The following is a 16,171-nucleotide window of genomic DNA, read 5'->3' as shown; positions in this document are numbered from 1 at the left end:
CATGAATGGTGTTGCTTATTATAAGAAAGTGTAAAAGATGTATAATGTACAATTAATTGTATTTTAAAACTCTCTTACTCCTTTTTTTGATGTTTTGGGATTTTCATAAATGGTGTTGCTTATTATAAGAAAGTGTAAAAGATGTATAATGTGTAATTAATTCTATTTTAAAACTCTCTTATTCCTTTTTTTTGATGTATTGTTTTTCTAATGTAAAGGAAAATAACTTTATTTTCAAAAAACTTTATCTTGAAGAATCTTTATGTCACTTTTGAAATTTAAGAATTTTGGTAATTTAATTTAATTTAATTTTTGTTCTGTCATAGTTTTTTTCTTATTGGTAAATGGAAAGTACTTTTTAATTAATACATTTTGAAAAATAGACTAGCTTCAGAGACCTATCAACATTTCTAACTTATGACTTGTGTTTTTTCTTGATATACCTTAGAAAGTTTGTTTAGACTTCTAAACGTAAAAGAAGATCAATGTCAAACCTTTAGCAACCACCTCTTCTTTGATTTATCTTAATTTAGAATTCTTTTTTTGGTAATTTAATTTAATTTCATTTTTGTTTTGTCATAGTTTTTTTCTTATTGGTAAATGGAATGTACTTTTTACCTAATACATTTTGAAAAATAGACTAGCTTTAGAGACCTATCAACATTTCTAACTTCATGACTTGTGTTTTTCCTTGATATACCTTAGAAAGTTTGTTTAGACTTCTAAACGTAAAAGAAAATCAATGCCAGACCTTTAACAACCACCTCTTTTTTGATTTATCTTTAATTATATAATTTTGATCCTAAGGACATCATTTTGGCCATGACACTTTCTAGGAATGGGCACTTGGATATTTTAATATCCCCACATATTTTAGTTCATCAAGCTTTCAAAAAAATGATTTAACTATTGTTGGATTATTTTAGTTTGAAAGCTTACAAATTAAACAAATGATTTCATTACTTTTGTTTTGAAATATCTATATAATAACTTTGTGGAAAATTTATATGTGTGTGTGTGTGTGTGTGTGTGTGTGTGTGTGTGTGTGTGTGTGTGTGTGTGTGTGTGTGTGTACATATATACATATGTATATATGTATATATGTACATATATATGTATATATACATATATACATATATGTGTATATATATATCTATATATATACATATATACATATACATGTATATATACATATAGATATATATATATGTATACATATATTGTTGTATATATACAATGTATATGTATATATGCATCTATATATATGTATGTATGTATGTATGTATGTATGTATGTATATACATGTATATACATACATACATACATACATACATACATATATATATATATATATATATGGGGAGGGGCGAGGAGGTTATTAAGATAAGACTAGTGTGAGGTCAAGTTAGCTATACTAGTGTTTTTATGCACTTGTCTAGGTCAACTTAGTATGCAAAGAAATTTAATCTTATAATAAAAATAAAAATAAGCTAATAAAATAATATCATGAATATATATCCTTTAAACAATAATAAACAACATCAATCTAAAGGTAAACAGGTATGAGAATTAAGATTTGAACTTGATGTTAACATTGAACTTTTAAGTGTAAAAAATATTAGCCCTTGACCTTCCAAAAGTCAAAAATATCAAATCTCTAGCTCGTTATTCACTAGTACAAAATATCGCTTACTCTTTATTTCTTCATAAGTCTTTTAACTTGTAAACATCATATAGCAATTGATATTTCTAATGTCTATTGCATTTTTTCCATAACACAATTTGAATGTTAATTATTGTAAAATTTAGAAACAATTTTTTTTTGAAAAATCTTTTCCAAAAGGCAAGGATTGTAGCTCTTTCAAAGCTCTTGTTTAACAAAGAGTTTAATATCTCTCCTAATTTATTCTATCTAGAATATTTTTCAAATATATATGGTACTTGACTTGACATTGGAAGTATTATCCATCATTAAGTTTTATTTGTTGGTAAGGTTCTTTTTACATGTATTTTTAAAATGATTCTTTCTAATGTTGTCTCATTGTCTTAAAAAATATTTAATCAAGTACAACTCTATTTTATTTTTTCAAAGTGATTCATAGGTCAATATTTAATTGGACATTTCCTTTATTCTCACTCCTTAGTATCTTTTAATTTATTTTGATAATGTTTATCCCTATGAATAATTTATTCCAATGAATAATTGTTAATTTTATTTTTTCCTAATTCTTCTATTTGACTAAAGTTCATTTGTTTTAGTGGTGTTTATTCCAATGATTGATTGTTAATTTTATTTTATCTCTAACTTTTATGCTACAATAAAATATCATTTATTTTGCTCATATTTATTCTAATGAATAATTATTAATAGACTCCCTTTGTGTACCATTCATTTACTAAAGAGTCCAAGAAGTGTTGTGATCTCAAATTAAAATATAATAATATGACTTAACAACATAAGAACAATAAAAAAATGTTTATGTTGTTTTGTAGTAATAGTTGTCTCTATCACAAATACATGATGCTCTTAGAGTAAAGGTTTTAAGGACCCCAACATTTGGCTTGAATGCTGATATGATAAGGAGTGGAGGTATATATTAGTGTGGGTAGCCTCACGAAAAACATGCTGCCTTATGGAGCCATCAATTTTCCCTACGAGAAACAGATCTAACAAAGATAGTTGTATACCTAACCTTTGATTTCTAGAATTAGGAACCTTAGTGGACACACATTGCCTTAGGTATTTTCTTCCCTTGTGCCCCTCCCTCTTGTGTATCCCTACTTCTTGTTGTCATATTCCCCCCTCCCTAAGTTTTTCCCCTACTTCTCCCTCCCTTGTTGTTATCCCTTGTTTTTACACCTTGTTGGTATTTATTGGCTCTTTTCCTTCCCCCTCATTGCTGGCTATGTGCACCAAGTTGTGGTGCCAAAAAGGTGACACCATTTTTTTCTAATTTTCAATAGCACGTATGTGATATAGCGCATATGCACTTTTTTAAAAACCTAATTTTTATAAATGGGTCATTTTAACTATTTTTTTCTACTCCTCACTATAGCACATATGCGAATGTCAAAAAAACAAGTTTTTTACCACTCGCCTTGCCAATATGCCTCCTTGCCATTGAAGTTCGAGGTCACGACCACACCATATGTTATCTGACATTCTTTTTGCATTTTTTGATATGTTTTTTATATTATTTTGTAGTATTTTTAAATTTTTTTTTAAAAAAATGTTTACTTATTTAGATTTTAATTGATTTCTTATCAGAAAATGTCAATAATGAACCAAAAAATCCCCAAGAAGGTCAAAACCAAAACCCTCCACAAGAAGAATAACAAATTCTACAACCTGAACCAATTGCAAGACCTCCTCCTAGCACACAAGAAAATATAATAAATGAAATAGAAAGAGGCAAAACTAAATTAGAAGGACTCATTGGTCAGTTGAAACAATGTGGACAAACCAAGCCAATGAGAGCTCAATTGGCATCATCCCTCGAATCCATTAAGACCCACATAACTTTTGTTAGTGGTCAGTTAGATGTTTGGTAGGATAAGAGGGAAGAACAAAATAGATATTATGCAAATAAATTATCATATCAAGATGTTAAAATATATATATATACCAAAAGGTAGAATATGTGCATTATTTAGAAAACATAGTGAACAAGATACTATTAGATAAGGTAATAAACAGTTCTCCATTCATTGGTGCATACACGATGCTATTAGAAATAATTTTTGGGATGGATGGTTTTTGATGCCATTCCTTGCAATAATAATGAGGTCCCCATGTATTTCTTAAGGAAATTGTATTATGACTTTATCCTTGGGGAGATCCCCAATTATTTTGATATATTAGACTCCTAGGGTAGAAGGGGGGGGTCATCATTTGAGAGGTTGAGGGCACGTCGTGATCGTAATGTAGTTAGGGAATCTATGTTCAAGCCACAGGGTGAGCATGTGACTATTCCTTTAGTTGTGAAGGAACATGTAGAGACCAGTGCCCTACAGACTATTAGAGCTTTGACATAGACCCTCATTCATTACACGAGTCTATTAGTTGAGGAGGAGCCTTCTGTACATCATGGTCACATGTGCACATCATGTGGATCCTTATGCACATTTGGTAGTCATGCTGAAGATGGTACGGATGATGGGCTAGTGACTAATTAGTTCCTAAACGAGACATTTGGCATTGACACACAGGTAAATTACAATTATAATAAAATAATTTGATCACATTTCATATGTATAGTGAATGACTAATTAATTAGCATGTATTGACATTGTTCAAAATTTAGGGTCAGAGTGTTGGCGGGCCTAGTAGCGATCCCTCAGCCCCATTTTTTGTCCCCTCGACAATTCCAAAGGTATGTATCAATTTAATCATTTAAATGAATACATATATTTATTAAGTAATCATATGAAGGATTGACAAAAAAAATTATGCATGTGCATCATTTCTCTACAGGACCGTCAACATTCACCATAGACTCTTAGCCTAGATGCGACACGAGCTTCATAGAGGTACATTTGTTTCATGTTAATTTAATTCATCTAATTATATTTGTTTCATGTTTCATGTTACATTTAACATGTATTGTATGACATGTAGTTCTTGACATTGGAGACTCCTCCTCATCTCTGGTAGTCCATCGATTGTGGAGTGGCTACAACTATGGCTAGTTCACAGCGATTAACTGAGGTATGCAAGAATTTTCTTGGTTTTAGTTTTTGTTTATAATAGTTAGTATCAAAATTTCTAATGTTATTTATAATTTATTATATTGATTCAATTGTTGTAGGGTCTTGGCACACCTGATCATCCATGAGCCTTCGAGGTGGACTTGCAGAGTGACTATATGATGGTGGTAAGAAAATAATTAATTTTGTGTGTACATATATTTGTTTTCAATGTATAATAGTTATTGATTCATATCTAATTTATTTTGTATCAGCTTGAGTTAGAGAAGAGCCTCAACTAGAGGACAAGCGAGTGTGTGAGGAGGACTCCATCATCACCACCGTCTCCCTCCACATGATGATCGAAGGCCTCTAGAGTTTTGTTTCCTTCCCCTCATGGGAAGGAGAAGATATATTTGATAGACATGTATATGTATAGGCATTAGCAGACATATATGTTGGATTTTATGTTAGCAGACATATTCAATATACACTTGATGTATATATGACATTTTATACTTGATGTATGACATTTGTTTGATGCATGACATTATTAGACTTATGAAATTATTGGTTAGTGTATGATATGTTTGTTCATGTATGACATTATTGGTTATCATAATATATTATGTGTTTGTTAATGTACATGATATTATTGGTTATCATTTTGTATTATATGTTTGTTCATGTATGACATTGAATTAGATATGTCCATGTATGACATTAAATTAGATATGTCCATGCATGACATTAAATTCAATACCTAATTAGTTCAAAAATTTGATAGAATATTGATTAACAATAAACTTTATCACTATTTAAGCATAATTTTATCATTTCCAATATGTCATTGTCATATGATTTATGATCTTGTTCATGTTTAAAGTTTTCCTTCTCTATCATTTGTTTATCAAGCTTAATTCTGTTAGAGTAAATAATTAATTATTAATTATTTATTCTATTACTTAAGCTTACTTAGGTTAATGCATATTTAGTATTTAATGCATGTAGTGGTTGTTGTTGACAACTCGGGAGTTTTCTCCTTTTTTAGCATATTCCACTTTTTGAGGATATGTGCTGAGTTGTCGTTTTTGTCCTCTACCTCCTTCCATCTTGTTCTACAAGCTTCCATGAGGCCTTTTTAAACGGTCTCTCTCTCATTGTAAATCATTCCATTCACATAGCAATCTCATTTTCCTATTGTGAAATATTTTCTCTTGCATTGTTTGCTTCATGCTCTTGCTCTTTCGGTTTCTCTTCAGCAAGCTATTTGCATGCAGGTGATCTTGGCGACTGCGGAGTTGGATTTCATCAACTCCTACATGGTATCAGAGCCTCCCTGCTGCTTCTTGTTTGAAGGATTTGTGAAGCCGTGATTCGAAGTCACAAACCCTAGTTTGTTTGTGCATTTTTTCTTCAAATCAGGGCTAGAGCGAATTTTTGGAGCACTTTCAGCCCAAACGGGCATCACCATTGGATCCGGAAGGCCATTTACAGTCAAAATTCATATAAAACTTTCCGTTTTTGGAGACAGAGCTCCGGAAGGCAAAAAAATTTTACATCGAAGCTTCCGTACGGACTGTACGGACGATTTGCAATTTTAAAATTTAAAAAAAAAGAGGAGGCGCTCCGCCAGGGCACCACCGGCGGGCCAACCCGACGCCGCCAGCGCTCCGCCACCAGCATAGCACCACCGGCGGGCCAACCTATTTTCGGCCGCCGCAGCGCCTCCGACAGGCCGCTCCGCCAGCGGCCCCCGCCGCGGCGCCACCCCCTCCTGTCCGCCGCCTGGGCGCAACAGCCTCCGTCCCCGCAGACAGTGGCACCGCCGGGTTTTCCTCCCGGGCGCCACCGCCGACGGGTGATATTCCTCCGACGCCGTCTCCAACTTTTCCGACCATGACGTCACTTTTCTGACGCTGACGTCTTTTCCAGTCAGTGACGTCATTTTTCGGACAGTGACATCTTTTTCCGGTAATTGGATTTTTTTTGCCGGCGACTGGTCTGTGACGGGCATACGGCCGTCAAATTTATGCCAGTGTCTGTAATTTTCTAGCAAGTGCATTTTTGGAGCAGCAGTCGATTTTTTGGCTATAACTTGAGCATACGGAGGTCTTTTTCCGATCCGAAAGAAGCGTCGGAAAGCTGACTCAGAGATGGACACATTGGTGCTAGTTTTGCATGATTTTGAGTTCGTTTGAGCTTCTCTTTTTGGTGTCAAAGTAGAGGCTTTTGTTTCCTCTTATTCTGCATCAACAAATCCAGGTTCCCTTCCAGTTTTTTGCTTTCCTTAGTTGTTTTTTTTGGTATTTGGGAGATATTTTTGTACGTTTGTGGGGGGGTGTCTTTCTTTTCTGTAATTTACTTCAGTTAAGACCCTTCTACTTCCGTCTTCTTCTTTCTCTCAATGGCGGATCCATCTATATCCCGTCTCACACCACACAACTACCACACATGGAAGGCACAAATGACTAGACTTCTAATGTCAAGAGGTCTATGGTCTTGTCTGGATGAGCATCAGCCCAATCTCCAACGACCTTTTGAGATTCTACAACACAGGAACAAGATGGATGAAGCCATGGGGCTTATTGCACTCAACATTTCAGACAGTTTGTTGTTTCACTTGGATGGTTTGACTACTCCACGGGCTTATTGGCTAAGATTTCAGACTTTGTTTGGACAAGTAAATGAGTTTCGGGCACTTCAGCTAGATGCAGAATTGACTTCTTTGACACCTGATCACTTTCCCACCATTGAGGACTTCTTGATGAAGTTCAAATCTCTACGTACACTTTTGCAGGGATGTGGGAAGAACAAAACAGATGATGAGTGTATCTTTTTGGTACTCTCAAAGTTAAAGGGACAGTATCAGATCTTCTCTTCCACTTTCTACTCCACTATGGATGCCTTGGGTGATAGACATAGGATGCCTTCATTTGAGATATTTTGTAATCGGTTAACCCGTGAACAATCGAAGATTACTCAAATGGATTCACTTTCAAGTTCTCAGTCACAGGTATTGCTTTCCAAGGTTACACAGGAACAGAAGTTGAAGCAGCTATCAGATCCCTCTTCTACTAGTTCATCATCTAACAAGAAGGAGAAAAAGAAGACCGCAACTCCTACCTGTTCCTATTGTGGGAAAGGATCTCATGATGAGGCACGTTGTTTTCAGAAGAGATGTGATGGCTATGAGAAACAGATTGCTGATTTGCACGCTCTCCTTCAGAAGAGCACTATTTCCTCTCCATCCTCTTCCTCCTCACAAGGGTCTTCTTTTCAGGCTTCTTCCACCTCTTCAACATCTACATCAGATCTTGGAAAGGGTCATGCATTACAGGCTTCTATTGCATCTTCTTCACAGGTTCCTTGGATACTGGATTCAGGTGCTTCTCACCATATGACATCTTCTCAAGGTGTCTTCTCCACTCTTGAGGCTTCTCCTATTCCTCACATTCTCATGGGGAATAACACTGCATTACCAGTTTGTGGGAAAGGTTCAGTTCACATCCAAGATGGTATATTCAATGATGTATTGTATGTTCCATCTTTGTCTGCCAACCTTCTCTCAATTTCTTAGATTACACGCAGTGGATCAGGGAAGACAGTTGAGTTCACTACTGATTCAGTCTTCATTCGAGATCGTGCTACAGGAGATCTTATTGCTACAGGGGCAGTTGATCCTTCCACTCATCTCTATACCTTCTCACACTTTGGTCCACCATCTCCTTCGCAGGAGCATCGTGTGGTGCAGTCAGGACACTTGAACCTTTGTACTGTTCCTGAGATCCCTACTTTGACTGCCACACCACAACCAGATGAGGGCTTTTCCTCTCTACAAGATTCTCCTTCCGCTCTACCTGATCTTCCAGCTTCATTTATTGAGACTCCAGGTACACTTGTTGCCGACACTTCAGTGGACATTCATGACAATGTCATCGCACCTGCCTTGGGGATTCCCTTTTCGGTTCCTCATACATTCTCTTCTGGACATCAACTAGGCTTTCCAATTGCTCCTCTCACGCAGGGATTTCCTTGTTACGTGCCTTTGTTCCTTCCGAATTGGAGTTTCATTGGTTCGATCATTTCTACAAGAGCTCCATCATTATGGGGGGGGGCTTGGTGTCTATTCTCTTGGGGGGGCTGGTTATACTTATGGTTTTGAGAGAGTCTCTTGAAACATTTCTGGCGGAAGTTGTCCTTGGGGGGATTGGTTGAGGCCTTCCTTCCTTCACTTCATGTTTTTTTAGCATGTTGTTTTTACCTCTTTTTTGGAGGAGGGTTTTTCCCACAGGGTTTTCCCTCTTTCTCCGTTTTACAGAGGTTGCATTGTACATGGGTACCTAACATGGCCTCGTTGTCGGGACCCATTATGCATTTCATCTTAGTTTTAGGAGCTTAAGGCATTCCCCTAAGTTGCACTTAAGGGGGGGTGTTAGAGTAAATAATTAATTATTAATTATTTATTCTATTACTTAAGCTTACTTAGGTTAATGCATATTTAGTATTTAATGCATGTAGTGGTTGTTGTTGACAACTCGGGAGTTTTCTCCTTTTTTAGCATATTCCACTTTTTGAGGATATGTGCTGAGTTGTCGTTTTTGTCCTCTACCTCCTTCCAGCTTGTTCTACAAGCTTCCATGAGGCCTTTTTAAACGGTCTCTCTCTCATTGTAAATCATTCCATTCACATAGCAATCTCATTTTCCTATTGTGAAATATTTTCTCTTGCATTGTTTGCTTCATGCTCTTGCTCTTTCGGTTTCTCTTCAGCAAGCTATTTGCATGCAGGTGATCTTGGCGACTGCGGAGTTGGATTTCATCAACTCCTACAAATTCAATACCTAATCAGTTTGAATTTTTGATACAATATTGATCAGCAATAAAATTTATTAGTGTTAAAGCCAAAAATTTATCATTTGTAATTTATGTCATTGTCATATTGATTTATGATCTTCTTGTTCATGTATAAAGTCTGCCTTCTATGTTATGCATCTAAACATTTATCATAGATTATTATTACAAACATATAACAAATCTGAAACTAAAAATAATACATGACATTAATTCCAAGGTTTAGTTGTGATGTAGAGCCTAATAGGATTCTCAAGGTTTCATTAATTCCATATGTTATATCTTCCATAATAGAATACCAATTTTAATGGGCACTCACATGTATTCCAATGCATATATTTCCTTATATGGAAAATTGGTCAATGTTGTACCTTATAGAAGATAGAATTTTATAGGTAGAATCACTCAATCTTGTACTGCACTAGATAAGATGTTATCTATTATGCATAATGTTTAGCTTTGGAATTATTTATAAGTGTGTTTCAAGGTTGGGAACCACTTCAACATGCTTTGCATGGTTTAGAGGTAATGTCATTGTGGCAAAGACTTATGCAAGGGAACGAGCCTCATGATTTTGGCATTTACACAGAAGTAGAAATTGCTTCTTCAACTCCTTACACTCAACTCTTCATTGAAGTTAACCTTATAGTATTGAGAATAGATACTAAAAATTCTTGGGAGCCAAGGGACCCTAAACCTATGCTACATTTTCTAGAGACATAGGAGAAGTTACTACATGCTTCATTACTTCATAACATTCTGGATCATGTAGTGACGCCCAAATTAATAACAACAGTAGATACTTGGGATCCTCATAGGGAGACTTTGCCAATACATGCACAATTACATCCTTTGATTCCATTTTTGGGCCAATGTATGGAGCCTTTGTATCCAACCATTCGTTATAAGTTGGGGAATGTACACATAGGTTTCTTATGGCTCATTAAGTGCATCACTTCTTGAGATTTTACTTCAACCCAAGATCATGTCATATTTTCCATTATTTTCCTTATTTATGAGTTGAGGATGGGAGTGTCAATAATGTCATAAAGTCCTCCAAAAGTATCTCCAACAAACTCTTAACTAGCTTGGTCTCATTTAATGGCTATTGGTCAACAATTGGAAGCTCGACATGAATCCATTAACCAATCCAAACTAATTTGACCAACTAAATATATAAAGTAACACTTTCTTATGATTATAAAATGATTAAAATTACACACAAGTATTATTTTTAGTTTTATTCTATTTAGTATTGATACTAATTTTTTGTACATTATTGCCAGTGAAACAAATAATAAAGCAATCAATTCAACAATATGTGATTTCTAAAACAACTTCTTAGGATTAAACATTAAAGAAAATAATTCCTTTTTGTTAACAAACTAATATATAAAATTTATATGGTAGATCTAGTCATCAATAGTTTTTCATCATTTTTAAAGAATTGTAAAGTATTTATATGTGTTGCCAAATGGTAAGAATTTCCTTTGAAAAAGTTAACCAAAATTTAAATGTGCTACAAAATCAATAGAAACAAATGAAATCAATTTTGACCTACTTAAAGGAAAAATAGAGAAATTTAACTTCTAATTCCCTATCTAAATGCAAAAAGCTATTATCATTCATTCATTATGTTTGGGCATGTCAAAATATTATCCCAGAAACAACAATACGATCCATCCCATAGCAACTTGTGGACCTAGACTTGTTGCAATTAAGGAGAAGAAGCACTTTGAAGAGGAATACTTTTATGGCATTGTGTTGAGACAATTATGATGCAACTAGTTCCTAGTTCTTTGAATCAGGACTATCTTGGCATTTCACCTATGCTAAATACAACCCACCTTTAGCTCTAATGTGAGTGGAAAAAATGACATCACATTTTTTATGAGAATTGGACAAACATGCTCCCAGAAAATTCCCCAACTTCCACTTCAAAATTGGATGAATATTTTTAATGCTAACCTTATGTTGATTCTAGAACTTTGAAAAATAGGGTGTACATAATAAGATTCTCAAGATTTAATGAAACATTAATGAAGCAAAGATCTAACTACTATAAAGGTTTAAAAAGTTGTTCATCACACTCACTATCCTTGCCTTGAATATTTTCCTTTGATCTCATTCCTTTGTAATGTCCTTAACTTATGCATTGATTATCATTAACATTATCTCTATAGTGATACAAAATAGTGATGCATTGATTATAACTTCATAATGATGCAAAATAGTGATCTCTACCATTCCTTTGATAGTTTTGACATAATCTTATAAACCTATGGCACATTAGAATATGTGCCATATTAAGCCTACCTCTAATAAACCCTTAAGATCATGAGTTATGATCAGGAGGAAAAGTTATGACCTCTTTATAATCTTATCCTTCTACACACCACACCATGTTTTCTCCATGATATTATAAATGTGGTGGAGATAAATAGAAACTTGTGAACTCTTGTAAGCCCTTTAATGTGTCATTATCTTTGTCAGGGACATTTTGGTTTGGCATGCCTGAGAATGTTCGAGCACTCAACAAGATGGGAAGAGGTTGGGGCTAGTGTTTACCTAGCCACCCAAAGTTAATAGAATAGACAATTCAATCCCAAGAGGAAAGGTGAGAAAGATTTGGCAGTTGGCAACTTTGTACTAGCCAACACTACAAGTTTTAGCATCACTTGAGATGGTGTCACAAAATCAAAATGGAGTAAGATCTCCAAAAAGTGAGAGAGGTTATTGTAGGTCTCTACAACATGATCCTATAGGAACTAGAATCACATCCATACCTCACACAAGCTCTGAGATATGCCCTATCAAAGATCACAGGCCTATGAAATTTAGTGACCCTTAGGAATGTTTTGGTTCGGTGTGCCCAAGAACATTTGAGCACTGAATGGGATGGGAGAAGGCTAGAGATAGGGTTTACCCAACTACCTAGAGCTAATGGAGTAGACAATTTGATCCCACAATGAAAGGTGAGAGAGATTTGGTAGTTGGCAACTTTGTACTGGCCAACACTACAAGTTTCAGCATCACTTGAGATGCTATTGCAAAATCAAAATGGAGTATGATGTCTAAAAAGTGAGAGAGGTTATTGTAGGTCTCTACAATACAGTCCTATAGGAACTAAAATCACATCCATACCTTGCATGAGCTCCAAGATATACCCTATCAAAGATCACAGCCCTATGGTATTTAGTGACCCTTAGGGATGTTTTAGTTCAACATGCCTAAGAATGTTTGAGCACTGAATGGGATGGGACAAGGTTGGGGATATGGTTTTCCTAGCCACTCAAAGCTAACAGAGTAGACAGTTTGATCCCACAACAAAAGGTAAGAGAGATTTGGCAGTTGGCAACTTTGTACTGGCCAACACTATAAGTTTCAGCATCACTCGAGATGGCATCGCAAAATCAAAATGGAGTATGATCTCTAAAAAAGTGAGAGAGGTTATTGTAGGTCTCTACAACATGGTCCTATAGGAATTAGAATTGCATACATACCTCGCATGAGCTTCGAGATATGCTCTGTCTAATATCGCAGCCTTATGGCATTTAGTGACCCTTAGGGACATTTTGGTTTGGCATGTTCGAGAATGTTTGAGTGCTGAACAAGATGGGAAGAGGTTGGGGATAGGGTTTGCCTAGCCACCTAGAGCTAATGGAGTAGACAATTTGATCCCACTACAAAAGGTGATTGAGATTTGGTAGTTGGCAACTTTGTACTAGCCAACACTACAAGTTTTAGCATCACCTGAGATGGCATTGCAAAATCAAAATGGAGTATGATCTGAAAAAAGTGAGAGAGGTTATTGTATTTCTCCACAACATGGTCCTATAGGAACTAGAATCACATCTATACCTCACATGAGATTTGAGATATGTCTCGTCAAATATTGCAACACTATGGCATGTAGTGACCCTTAGGGACGTTCCATTTCGATGTGCCTGAAAATGTTCGAGCACTAAACAAGATGGGATGAAGTTGGGAATAGGGTTTACCCAGCCACTTGAAGCTAATAGAATAGACAGTTAGATCCCACGACCCTTTTTCCACTAAGTTGCAAATTTGAGCAACTTTTACAACTTTCAACAATGCAACTTTGCATAAAAAGTGCAATTTTTACATTTTCCCCTTGATTCCAATGCTAAAACTTGGAAATGGTTTGGAAATAGTAAAATAAATTATTTTCAAATGCTCAGCCCTTCACCAATTCTCAAACTCTTGTAAAGTTGTCAGCATTTTTGCAATTTTGCTTTGACAATTTTTACATTTTTTTGCAATTTTTGACATCTTAACTCTTAGACACCTAAAACTTAACCTAATGACACTAAGGACTTTTATAACCTTTTAAGAAACATAAAAAAAAAAAATTTCCTTGAAAAATTACCTATATTGCTCATTTTTATGCCTAAAAAGTGGCCCATAGTGTAATAGAAGAGACTTGGTCCAAAACAACCATACCTCATCTTTTGATATGTTATAGAGAAGAAAAATGGGTATCCGAATATTTAATTTATTTTCTTGATGTTATGGAAAAATGTGGATAAAAATGCAAGAGCACAACATTCTATCTCTTTTTACATCATCAGAAATGGATCAAGGTCTACAGCCTCAGATTGCTCCTCCTTAAAGGTATTTCTTCCTCTTTAGTAAGAGACATGGCTCTGATACCACTTTGATGCAATGGAACGGGTAGTAGGAATGGACAATGTTCCTAGAATCCTTGTCACTGAAAGTTAAGGAACAATGGGTGTCATTGTTGATCCAGTCAGCCCCAAAACACCTATCACAAGTGCTTGATAAGATGGTATGGTTATCACAACCCAACCACTTGTAGGAATCCCTAATCATAATTAAAACCTATCACAAAGACAACTAATCACTAGTTGCTATTAAGGGCATCACAAGGCTTATTTGACACAAAACCTCACAAATAAAAATAGGGACTAGGGGTGACTTCCAAGCATGGAAAGGGTCTATTTAGTTCCAAACTAACATGAATCTAACATTAGATTCAAACTATGCAACTTTCATTGGCTAGTTGCTTCACAAACTCAAGACTAGGCTTGTAGCCTTGAACATGGAAAATCACAATCTCCTCACAATCCAAAGAAAATAATAACTGATTTGGATACCCTTTTTGGTTTTATACAACATACTAAAGCCTTGGGATCTCAAGAGAAGTATGCAACAATTGAGTTTTTTTAAGGCTCGCTTAGGAATGTAGGCAATTAGGCATCCATTAACAAAGGAAGTACCCTACATCTTGAGAAAAACTTCAATCTAGAAATTGGAACATGAGGGGGATCATGTAAGATGATCACATACCAATTTTAAAGCCTCAAAACCTTCTCTGTAGCAAGTTATGGAAGATGTTGCTACAACCAATTTCTAGCATGCAAGTAGGGCATCAAGTTTTTCTCTCTAGCCTCATTCTTTTGACCTAAAACCAAAAGAAACATAAAAAAAATTGTCCTAACTTGTATTCCACCAAGGGTCATTAATTTTCTGTGGTGGAATCTCAAGATATGAGGGAAAATAGATGAAACCTTACGTAATGGCACAAAATGTGGACAACAGTTAGTAAAATGGGAATATCTTGAGTTGTAGAGAAAATTAGAACCTCATTCCAAGTGCAACGAAAAGAAGATTCACAAAGCTATCCAACCATAGTAGATATCTATACTTATATGTGATCAACTTGACCAATGAGCTAGTATTTTTCAAGAGTTCGAGTATTATAATCTATCTTTTGTTATGATTGAGTTCAATATTTTAGTGTTCTTGTTGATTAGTTTTGAAAATGATTAGCGTTAGTGTTTATTAGTGTTTATTTGATTCCATTTGCAAACATATTTGCAATAAAATTTGTCTTAGTGCAAAAATTACAAAATTGTAAAAAAGTTGCTTAGCAACTTTTGCAATTTTCTTGACAACTTTTCAAAATACAACTTCCAATAGTTAAAACTAACCAAGGGTTGGTCAAGTTAGTTTTAAATAGCCTATATAGACTCTAAGTATTCGAAGAGAGAGATATATAGAGGTTTCAGTTGTATTTTCTTTCAAGAATCAATAAAATTCATGTTGTTCCAGCATTTTTCTCTAATTTTTCACATGTTGTAAAGAATCCACTAATTGGGGGATGACTCTTCTACACTAAAAAGTTGGAGTTACCTATTTAGAAGGTTTTGGCTTTGATTTGAAGAATTTATCATTTGTTTGGCAAAAGTTATTAGATTTTGTTCCATGTTGGTCTGTGAAATCCTTGTTTTGAGGGTTTGGACAATAAAATTCCCCTAACTTGAGATTCCACCAATGGATTCCTCTCTTCTCTAGTATGGAACAAGTTAGGGTTGTATATTATCTAATTTTTGCAGTTTTTGAGGAGGAGGACAAGTTGGTGAATTTTGGAAGGAAGCCCTAGATTAAATATCTACATGTATTTGACCTTGTTTTGGAGAGATTAGAGTGGATAGAATGATGGAAAGATTTTGAGGACTTGGTGTCAAAATAAAGTGCCCTTGTTTGAGCCTGAAGAACAACTTGGAAGTGGAGATTTGATTTCATGCACCCATTCTTGATCATTTTCCTTGAAAACCAAGCCTAAAGTGGCTAATTAGGCCTGAGCA

Source organism: Cupressus sempervirens, chromosome 1 (genome assembly GCF_028749045.1).
Source record: "Cupressus sempervirens isolate cs-2001-9-10 chromosome 1, ASM2874904v1, whole genome shotgun sequence".
Lineage (NCBI taxonomy): Eukaryota > Viridiplantae > Streptophyta > Pinopsida > Cupressales > Cupressaceae > Cupressus > Cupressus sempervirens.
Note: the sequence above shows the minus strand (reverse complement) of the source record.